The following is an 11,246-nucleotide window of genomic DNA, read 5'->3' on the forward strand; positions in this document are numbered from 1 at the left end:
CCATGGGTGAATTGGGCGCGCTCCTTTGTAAACAAGCCGCTGGGGGAACACCTGTGTCGCTTCCCTATATAGGAGTAATTCACGAGGAGCGGGTTCAGCTCTTTGCAAAAGGGCGCCAAAAGCGACGCCGGCCTCCTCCTTCCCTTGAGATATGTGAGACTGGGAAGGAGTGACAGGAGTTTAAAGTCCTGCCTTAGCGACACTTTCCCGTGTCAGGTTCTCTCAGCCTGGCCTCTCTCACATATTTGAGGCGAGAAGTGATGAATCCTGGCACATAAAGGCGTGGGAGAAAGGACTTCTCCAGACCGGAGGGCTGCGTTTCCTGAGAGGGGTCGAGAATCCCGTTTTTCCTTTGTTTTCTATTAAAAAACATACATATATTGCATGCATGGGTGTACACACACACACACACACACACACACACACACACACACAAATATTGCATATATAGTGCTTTTTTCTGGCCGTTCACAGGGGTATGCATACCCCTAAACATTTTGTGAATCTTTGTACAGTACTTTTGTCCATTTGCTGTGTTTCTTTTTCCCAATTTGAACTATAAAATGGTGGTTTTCTTGAGTCAAAATGAGAGTACCCCTAAACATATATATATATATATACACGCATACACACAATATATATGTTTGTGTGTGGTGTGTGGGTGTATATATACACACACACAATATATGCATATATATATATGAGCATGAGGGGCAAAGGAGCAGGGCAGGATGTTGAAAGCCCCTCATGCTACCTATTACGTGTAAAAGGGTCTCTTCCAACAGCAGCAGCAGCAAAAAATCCTCTGCTTTTCTGTTGCTGGCTGGCTGTGCACAGGTGACAACTTGAATAAAATATCGGGGCTGGTGAGCCCCACACCACATAATCACATGTACATGCACACTATTTGAATGGCATTGCCCATTTAACTGGGGGGGGCACCTGCTGGTCCCCTCAAATAGCTTTTTTTTTGGCAGGGGTGAAGGGACCTCGGGCCCCTAGGAGTTAGCTCCTATGGGCTGTAGTGTCTCTGTGTGTGTGTGGATTGGGATTGCACCGACTGTTGCCACACCATTTGCCTTTTGGGGCTGTTTGCCAACGGTCCAAAAAGAGTCTGTGTAAATAGCTTGTACACACTTTATTGTGCAGGATTCATATACGCGTATAACTTCACTCATCTGGAAAGGCACCCTCAAGTGACTTTCTAGGAATCATATAGGAACCAACTCCTATGTGATTAAGTGGCTATGGCCCTACCCTAATTTCAGGTAGGCTGGAAGGCCCCCAAGTTGTTGAGCATTGTCATTCAAACAGTGTGCATCATGTGACCAGTTACGGGAGGTGGGGCTTACCTCCCCCCCCCCGCAATATTTTATTTAATTTGGCACCCCAATAGGAAAAAAGTGCAAAAGACGCTAACAACACCAATGCAACAATACAAATACTGAATACTAAGTGTTCCTGCAAAGACAAAAAATAATTTGAAACAGCACATGGTATCAACCCTTTCCACACAGGATAAACACCAGTAGCCACCTAAAGCCTGGTCTTAAGTGCTGTCCAAATGTCTGAAAAATAAAGACATCTTCAACAGGCACCAAGAAGATGACAGAGTCATTGCCAGGCAGGCTTCCCTGGGGAGAGACAGCATTCCAGTATTGGGGGCCCCATAGAGAATGTTGTTTTATTTACATTTATATACCACCCAATAACTTAACATTCTCTGGGTGGTGAACAATACAATACAAGCAGTAAAATATTATTTTTAAGCAAGCAAGTGAACATTGACAACAGGCTCTCTTTTTATGCACTTGATAATGTAGGCTCTGTTCATGTACATGGGAACCCTGCAAAAAACTGGGGCCATTATGAATACAGAAACGGCGTTCACATCATACATTTAAAACACAGTTCCCCATAAAGAATCCGGGGAACTGTAGTTTGTTAAGGGTGCTGGGAATGGTAAGAGGTAAACTACAGTTCCCAAGATTCTTCTGGGTTGTGTGTTGCTTTAAATGTGTGTACACAGCCAGAGCTTACATCCGAACAACTTTCAGTCATTAATGTCTGTCATTTTTCTAAATTTAAGCTGACTGAAAGTTCAGTCACTTCATGGCAGAGAAGGGCCTGCATCTTATTCCCTGATATGTTACCTTTTCAACAGGTGGAATCTGGAGCAAGGCTTTGCCAGGAGAGCTTAAAAGATAAGGGGATTTTATTTTATTTTATTTTATTTTATTTTATTTTATTTTATTTTATTTTATTTTATAGGAGAGAAGGCACAGTTGATACAGTTGGCTAGGATGTTCTGTGACTGGGATGGAAAACCTGTGGCCCTCAGATTGATTTCATGCAGTCCTTGGTCTAATTTCATGCGGGTGGCAAGGAGAGGGGAAATGGAAGGGATTGGAGAGGTTGGCAGAGAGAAAGAGGCAATTGAGTGGCCAGTGGATCACTCTTTAAAGAACTTCACTTCCTGTGATGCCTTGGAGAGAAGTCATGAGAGTTAGAACAATGTTTTCTGTGGCATAGATTTGGAGAATGTTCATAATACTTCATCTACCCAACAATTTGCATTGCAGTTTAAAGTGGATGTCTTAAAAAAACACCACTAGAGGTCTCTTCTAACTCAGAATTACGTTAGATCCAGCGGAGGGGAAGACAAATAGCCAAATACAAGCCTAACTTTTGCAGATGAAAGTATTTACATATGCAAGACTGGATATCCCCTTTCACTTTATGTTCAGCAAACAACCCCTGCCTAAAATTTCCCAGCTGGTCTTCTGGGGGGAAAATGGATGCACCACATACTAAACTCTCCAAAATACTTGACTTACTATCTTGGTGTCACAAATTGCCTTTTGAAAAAATATGTTTATATATTTTGTTACTGTTTTTGCAAACAATCCAGGCAAATTACTCCTCTGATCTTCCAGGAGAAATAGGGTACAGTATACATAAACTGACCTAGAACTAGGGCAGTGAAAACCTCTGTTGCAGTTGCCAAGTGACAGTTTGTTATATCTCATTGGCTCACTACTTGCAGCCATGACTTCTAAAAAAGAAGTGGAATTTTACCGTATTATTTAATTCTGTAAACAAGTTCCGCAGATGTTTCCATCTTTCAGTTATGAAAATTGGAAGAATGTGACTTGGGTTCTTACATTAGATCATGTATCAAATAAATTCCAACTTTTAGTGATGTATTGGGAGTTCCTGCTTTGTATCTCATGTTGTGCCCCTCAAGTGATAAGAGCCATTCCTGCAATGCTGTTTCTAGGAGTTAGGGACTTTGGTCTTCTTGTCTGCACTGAAGATTCTGTGGCTAGTTTTTTTGAGGGGGTGTTGGTCCATGTTTACAGTGTTTTTGACTTTTGATTATATTCTCTATCTGGTCCCCTCTTACATGAGAAGTTGGGTGATTCTGGGGCAACTGAGACGGCCACTGAATTTTTCCTTCCCAACGCCGATTTCTGTTTGTTTTGAGAAACATAACACAGATGCCTGAAATTGGCAAAGGAGCATAGGAGACTATTAGCACACACATGCCTTATTTCTGGCTAGCAGTAACGGGAAGGGTCCAGCTAGCCAACCCTCTGCGGGATTGTTTATTTCACTGCAAGCTCACTAATTGTGAAGCCATTTCATTCAATAAACACCCACCACTTCCTACATGGTGACATGCATTCGTTTTCCTTACTTTTATTTATTAGTTTTAGATCTTTATTTTCTTCCATCATGGAATGAATTTAAGGTGCTGTTCACAGCATTGCAGGACCAGGCATCGGACTTCCCATACCCCAACACATATAAATAAGAGACCAATTAGACTGGGTTTGGGGTGAAAACAGGCTACAACTTTATTGAATACAGATGAAAGAGTTTTGGCGTGGGCATGGGGTAATCTAAATACTTCCCGCCTGCCTGCTGGAAGTGATGCGTGGTCAATCCAGGCAGGGGTTCCTAAGACTTATATCCAGTAGGGTGACCCCCGCAGGGGAGTGCCTTTGGCCCTGGCCCCCCTGGGCACGCAGACATGGCCACTCCCCCTGAAACTCTTTAATGGGATACCACAGCGTTTGGAGGGGCAAGCGGAGACTACAACCTCCCCTCCATCCAAAACAAGGGATTGTCCCAATGCTCAACCGGTTGTGACGAATTGCTATGAGGTAGGCAAAACCACCAGGTCAGTGCCAATTAGCCCAGTGAGCAAATTCCTACCCAGTCCCATAAAGAACGGCGATCACCATTGTCACAACAAAGTCATTGCCTATCAGCGTAAACCGTGGGTGGGATGGGGGGAAAACCCAGAGCAGGAACAAACAGGCTGCTTAAATGGGCAGGGGGCGGATCTGAGGGAAGCCCACCATGGGCTCCATTGGCTCCGCCCCTGGCTCCGCCCATGCCCCAGCCTGTATCCCCATTCGCCAATGCAGGGTGCAGGCTAAGATCCAGCTCCTGATGGGCGGCAGGGGCATATGCCCCCTCTGCCTATCAGGAAGGGCAGTGCCATTTGAATTCCACCATTGGGCCCCAGTGAAGCCTCTTCCGTCCAGCAACGCTGCCGCACCTAGAGAGGTGAGCGGACTTCCAAAAATCCCAGGTGGTCTCCATCTGGGCACTGGCCAGATTGTGACCTGCTTAACTTCAGCAAATTTGCTGCAGCATGGACCTTCAAACTATGAACTGGGGATCAAGCATATGTAGGTAGGTAGAAAGCCTGTCAATGTACAATTTGGGGAGTTGCGGGGACTTTGTCACACCACTATCCTATGCATGTTTACTGAATTCAGTGGGACTTCTTCCCAACTAGAAATATGCTAGGATTGCACAGCCTTCAATTACGTGAATCTTTCAGGTTTTCGAATGCAGTTCTTAGACTTTGGACCTTTTCTTTAGCGTCTGCAGGTGGGGCAGTGGTTGTGCTGGATCATTGCCTTACCTCGGTAATGGACTGGATGAGAGCCAACAAAGTTCAATCCAGATAAGAATAAAGTTCTTAGTGGGTGGTTCCCTAGACCACAGGGATAGGACCTTGCGTGCTCTGAAGGAGCAGGTACACAGCTTTGGAGTACGGTATTTCTGTCGCTTGAGGCTCAGGCGGCCTTGGTGGCATGGAGTATCTTCCATCAGCTTCGGCTGGTGGCCAAGGGATAGCCTAGTCTGGCTCAACGCCATTTGTCTGCCATTACTGGGATTTCAAAGACAGAACTGACGTCCGGGGGGGGGGGGGTTTCCAAAAGGCAGTGCTTTGTCCTGGATCTTAGGCAAGTCAATCAAAAAATCATGGTTTGGGGCGTTGTTGGCTCAACAACTTTGTGGGTTGTCTTTAAAAAGCTCAACAACCTTTGGGGGTTCCTAAAAAACGCTCAACAACTTTTGGGGTGTCCGGGTTACTTTTTGAAATACAGCAATCCTACTCTAGACCCAAGTCTGCCCAGTGCTGGTTTTGACCTATAAAGCCTTAGATGGCTCAGGACAACAAGACCTCAAGGACCGTCTCTCCCCATATGAACTGACCTGCACCTTGCACCTATCATGTGAGGTCCTAATTTGTGTGCCTCCTCTTTAAGACATCCTGAGAATGGCAACTTTTAAACTGTACGGCTGGTGTATATTGTTTTTGTTTGTTACTATGCGCTATGTATTTTGGTGTTTTTACATTGCAAACCGTCCTGTGGTCCTCAGCTAAAGGTTGTGAGATATATATATATATATATATATATATATATATATATATACATATATATACACCCACAGCACTTCAAATTTTAGGATTAAGTACAATATTTCAGCTCTTTTCCCCAGTCCTGATGGAGTTCTTTTTGATGTGCTTGGCTCCTTTGGAAGAACAGCATAATTAATTAATTAATTAATTACATGTTTAAAAATTTCTCCATTGCTTTTTTGCTCCATTGACTGTACTTCTTGGCTTGTATCTTTAATAAAATTCCTGCAAGTTTTTTTGTTTTGTTTGATGTCTTACTGTATTTTAATTTGTTGGAAGCTGCCCAGAGTGGCTGAGGCAACCCAGAAAGATGGGTGGCATAAAAATAATACATTATCATCATCATTTACTTTATCTTTGCAATATACAGTAGGATTGTGGCCTGTTTTCCAGGTCTTTGTGCACTGCTTCCTGTGCCAAAGCCTCTTTAAGTCAGAGTCCTTTGAACAGAAGATTAAAATATGGATGGTGTTAGCAATGGCACGCTTACTGCAGGGTTTCCTTATCGCTACACAAATCTATAAAACCAACAGAGTAACAAACGCTATACACAGTTAGGCAGGAATCAGAGGCATATTGGCATACAACCCTGTCCAAGAGGATGAAACCCAGGAGCCGGCCTGAAAATAATATCAGTTTTGTTTTGGGAGATAAGAATTTCCCCATTTATTGTCGTTTCCCCTTATCTAAACAACCCAGGGATGAGTTTTTGTATATCTATGTCCATGTGCATGAGTAACCAGATGTGAGGAAAAGGGGAGAAAAATGAGAATGATAGCACATTACGGCACCTATCTTTTAAAGAACAACAGTCACTGTCTCTTGAGACTTACGACTTTGAGTTCCTGTTTTGAGGACAACATGGAGTTCTCCCTCAACCCCCCACCCTTGCAGGCCTCCAGCTTCCCCCATGAAGCCAGTTTTCTCCTAGCCAGGCTGCAAGAATGGAAATAAACTCAGGAGGAAAATAACCGAGGGAGAAAGAAGACTGGATGTATGGAATGTGGTGGGTAGCAGACGAGTTCAGCAACCCCCTGTTTTGCATGCTGCTTTTACAGTTGAAATTATCCCTACCTCCACCCCCCTTTACCAGGTGTGCACACAGGTGACCTGTGTTTAAAGACACAGTCTTTTGCTGCTGGGTCTCATTCTGCTCCCCGTCAGTCACAAGGCAAAGGAAAAGATTCTTTGCCGTTTACCAATGTGACCTGAATGAATGAATGAATCTTTACTTGTGTCAGCCATCGGCCATAGCAATAAAACAACAATACGATATACAAAGAATAGAAATAAAATGTCAATTATATAAAATACATGTTAGGGTTTTGAATCAATAGTCAAATAGTGGATCTTATTCTGATTCACTGGCAGGATCTGAATAAACTTTCAAAATTTCATTTGAGTAACAGATATTTCAGAGAAATGATAAGGGATTTTATTTTGTGTGTAGGAAAAGCAGGATACGATAAATATAATAAATAACTCAGCAGAGGCGGAGTTGAGGCAAGTCCAGAGGAGGGAAGGGAGAATAATTGTAAATAACATGATGAATGAGATTTGTATCATTTCATTATTTGTTATAAATATTCAAAAATAAACAAACAAAAACCCTTGCTGACTTTGCTGTCACCTGCTCATCTTGATCTGCCAAGAGAAAGGACACTGTGGCAGTGGTTGGGCGACCCGGAATGGAGAATAAAAGAGGGGTGATAATCTCATTCCTCAAGTTTTTGTAAAGAGTGCAAGCCAGAAGGGCATGCGCCACCGATTCAGTACTGCCGTCTCCACAGGGACATAAGCATTTTTTGTGTGGAATCTGTTGGAATCATCCCTCAAGTACAGCCGAGGGCAATACATTCAATCTTTCGAGAGTAAAAGCGCATCTATATTTTAGAATTGCTAGGTTATGCAGATAGGGTGCCAGAGAGTCAAAATGGGAAGGTGGAAAATAGTCATACCATGGGCAAACTTTCCATATTGTGGCCAAGTTGTTCTGATGTTCAATATCATTTAGGTAAAGGTAAAGGTACCCCTGCCCGTACGGGCCAGTCGTGTCCGACTCTGGGGTTGTGCGCCCATCTCGCTTAAGAGGCCGGGGGCCAGCACTGTCCGAAGACACTTCCGGGTCACGTGGTCAGCGTGACGAAGCTGCTCTGGCGAGCCTGCACCAGCGCAGCACACGGAAACGCCGTTTACCTTCCCGCTATAAAGCGGTACCTATTTATCTACTTGCACTTTAAGGGTGCTTTCGAACTGCTAGGTGGGCAGGAGCTGGGACCGAACGACGGGAGCTCACCCCGCTGCGGGGATTCGAATCGCCGACCATGTGATCGGCAAGTCCTAGGCGCTGAGGTTTTACCCACAGCGCCACCCGCGTCCCTTACGATATCATTTAGGTGCTGACAAATTAGACTGTTTGCTTTACCCAAAGTGAGTAGCTGTTGTGGTGATAAACCACAAGAGTGAAGTTTTGATATGACCTATGAAACAATCAGGGGTTACAAAAGGCAAAACCAAAACAAGATAAAACACACAGCTTTAAAAAATTGTGAAATTGGTCTATTGTCCCAGCCTTTCCCCACTCTTTTTTTTTATGGAGTGAATGAGATATGAGAGAATGCCTCTATGGAGTGATGTAGATAACAGAAGCTTGTGCTTGATTTGATGCACACATGCACAACTACAAGTGTGAAACGTGGACCATTTATAAATGTGCCATGTCCAACTCCTTGAAAGATTCCATCAACGGTGTCTCTGAAAAAAATTACACATTACTTGGGAAGACAGGCGAACTAATGCCAGTGTATTGGAAGAAGCAAAGATTACCAGTGCTGAAGCAATGATTCTTCAACATCAGTTTCGTTGGACTAGTCATGTTGTGCGGATGCCTGATTATCGTCTTTCAAAGCAACTACTCTATTCCAAACTTAAAAATGGAAAGCGAGATGCTGGTGGTCAACAAAAGAGGTTTAAAGACTCATTAAAGGCAAATCTTAAAAAATGTAGTATAAACAACTGGGAAACACTTGCCTGTGAGCACTCCAATTGGAGAACAGCCTTTACCAAAGGTGTTGTGGACTTTGAAGACGCTCGAACTCAGGACAAAAGGGAGAAACGTGCTAGCTTGACAAACCCTCACCTTGATCAACTCCTGCCTGGAAACCTATGTCCCCACTGTGGAAGGACGTGTGGATCCAGAATTGGCCTCCATGGTCACTTACAGACTCACTGTTAAAACCGTGTTTATGGAAGACAATCTTACTCGCCTAAGAAGAAGAAAAGTGTGGGAATCCCTGGACAGAGCAATGGGGATTTTCTTTTTTTGGGCAGGGGGAGAGGAAGCCATATGTGTGTCCTCAAGGTGTAGACTGCATGGCCAGGGTTGCACTAATAGTTACCACAGAAGGTGGTGTATGTGAGAGAAGGTAGGGGGTTCTCAATGAAATCTGCATTTTAGCTTAATTAGCCTCCCCTTTATAGCCTAAAAATGGTAGCTAAGGGGGCTGTCAACAACAACAAACAAAAAGTTTGAGAGGCTGGGTCCCTTCTGTTCCCCTGTAATTTGAGCATTGCAGCAGGCAGGTGATGGGTGAGACAAGGAATTAACATAGAAATCACTCTCCAAAGTGGACTGTGGTGAGCAGGTGTGCAATGGATGTTGTTGTTGTTTAGTCGTTTAGTCGTGTCTGACTCTTCGTGACCCCATGGACCAGAGCACGCCAGGCACTCCTGTCTTCCACTGCCTCCCGCAGTTTGGTCAGACTCATGTTTGTAGCTTTGTGCAATGGATACATGTATTGTTTTGCTTTTAAAAACCACCATATGGGCAAATCTTAACTATGAAAATTCTGCAATTTAACACACATCAGTCATGATCTTTGCTCTTTTTTTTTATTCTGAAAACCAAAGCAATCCCCCAAAGTACAAGTAATTAATATTTTATATTATATATTAGTATCAACACTGCATTCCATGCAGACAATCCGTACCAAACATCTTGCCACAAGCTTTTCCACCCCACGCTCCTCAACAATGAATTATGTTGTAAATTCAAGTATACAAGAAAGAAAAGTAGGCTTTGCATTGTTATGAGAGATAATAAATTTGGTGCTCAGATCTTATTTGCTGTGGGCATGAACTGAATGGGTCATTTGACTTACAGGAAGCTCTTGCATGGTTTTTGTTTTATTTTACAGAATTAGATGTGGTCAACACATCTAAAACCTGCAGTTCCACATGTAGATTCTTTACCCAGCCATGAACTTCCAACAGGTACATGGAGACAGCAGAGATTCTCAGGCCAGCATTGAGACCTGAAATGTCAGCCCAGGACACACAGTGTCTGTTTTTATAGTTCTAATGCAGTACTGAAATGCCCCGAAAATGCCTTGTTAAAACTCCTATGAATGTATGTCTATACTGGAGAGTGGAAGAACTACATCTCAAGTTGTGCTTCTCTTTATTAAATCCTTTCCCCCTACTCTTTGGCTATTGGGCATTATATCTGCGGAAAAGCTACACTTTCTTCACTGCCTTTTTTAGGGCATCTGTATGACACTATGAACGAACTAAACCACCACCTCTCATGTTCAGCTTTCTTTCCCCACTCAGAGCTCAGAAAACCCAACTTTTTAAAATTCAGTGAACAGTTGCACAATTTCCCCAGGTGTACATAGCTTGTCACACCGCTATTCTGGCCAACTATGGTCTGTACAGATGGCTTCAGCCATTTTCTTCTCTATGGTCTGTTTCTACTTTCTTGAAATCAACCCTTATCACTTTTTTTTCTTCTTGCCCTAAATTGCAGCAGGGGAGGGAATCATGATCAGGAATGTCATGAAAGGAGAAGGGTTTATTTAATCCTTTCCTCACCCACAGACTGTGTACACACTCTCATTTACTCTGCTTCCATTGTTTGGGAAGTGGTGTACACAATCCATATCCTATCCTGTATCAATCCTGCCATTTCTTATGAAATACTGCGTTTTGATCTGTTTCGCTCCAACCCAGCTTTGATCCAAATTGAGGGAAAGAAAGACCCAGCTGTGGTTTTAAGCTGGCAATCTGCACGTGGCTGCAATGGTCCTGGTGAATATGCACACACTCACATATCTGAGGCTGAGAAAAGGGAAAGGGGGCTGCTCTCTTGACTACAGAGTTTGAGAAGTCCTGACTCTGAAAGCACAATGCCATTCCACTTACAGCTCGAAACAGAACATCAGTGGTTGTCTGCTACTAAAACGTCCATAAGAAGCCTTTATGACTGTGGTCCACCTTTTGCATAAGAGTACTTGGTGAACAAATATAAGATCCTGTTTCTTTGTTTCTTTCAGGGATCTCTTCTTCGCCGCCACCCCACTCGCCATACAGCACACCAGTGGTTGTGATAAATAGGCTAGCATATACCGTATTATTTGCTCTATAAGACTCACTTTTTCCCTCCTAAAAAGTAAGGGGGAATGTGTGTGCGTCTTATGGAGCGAATGCAGGCTGCACAGGTATCCCAGAAGCCAGAACA

Source organism: Podarcis pityusensis (assembly GCF_964106645.2).
Source record: "Podarcis pityusensis genome assembly, chromosome: 13".
In the NCBI taxonomy this organism is placed as follows: Eukaryota; Metazoa; Chordata; class Lepidosauria; order Squamata; family Lacertidae; genus Podarcis; species Podarcis pityusensis.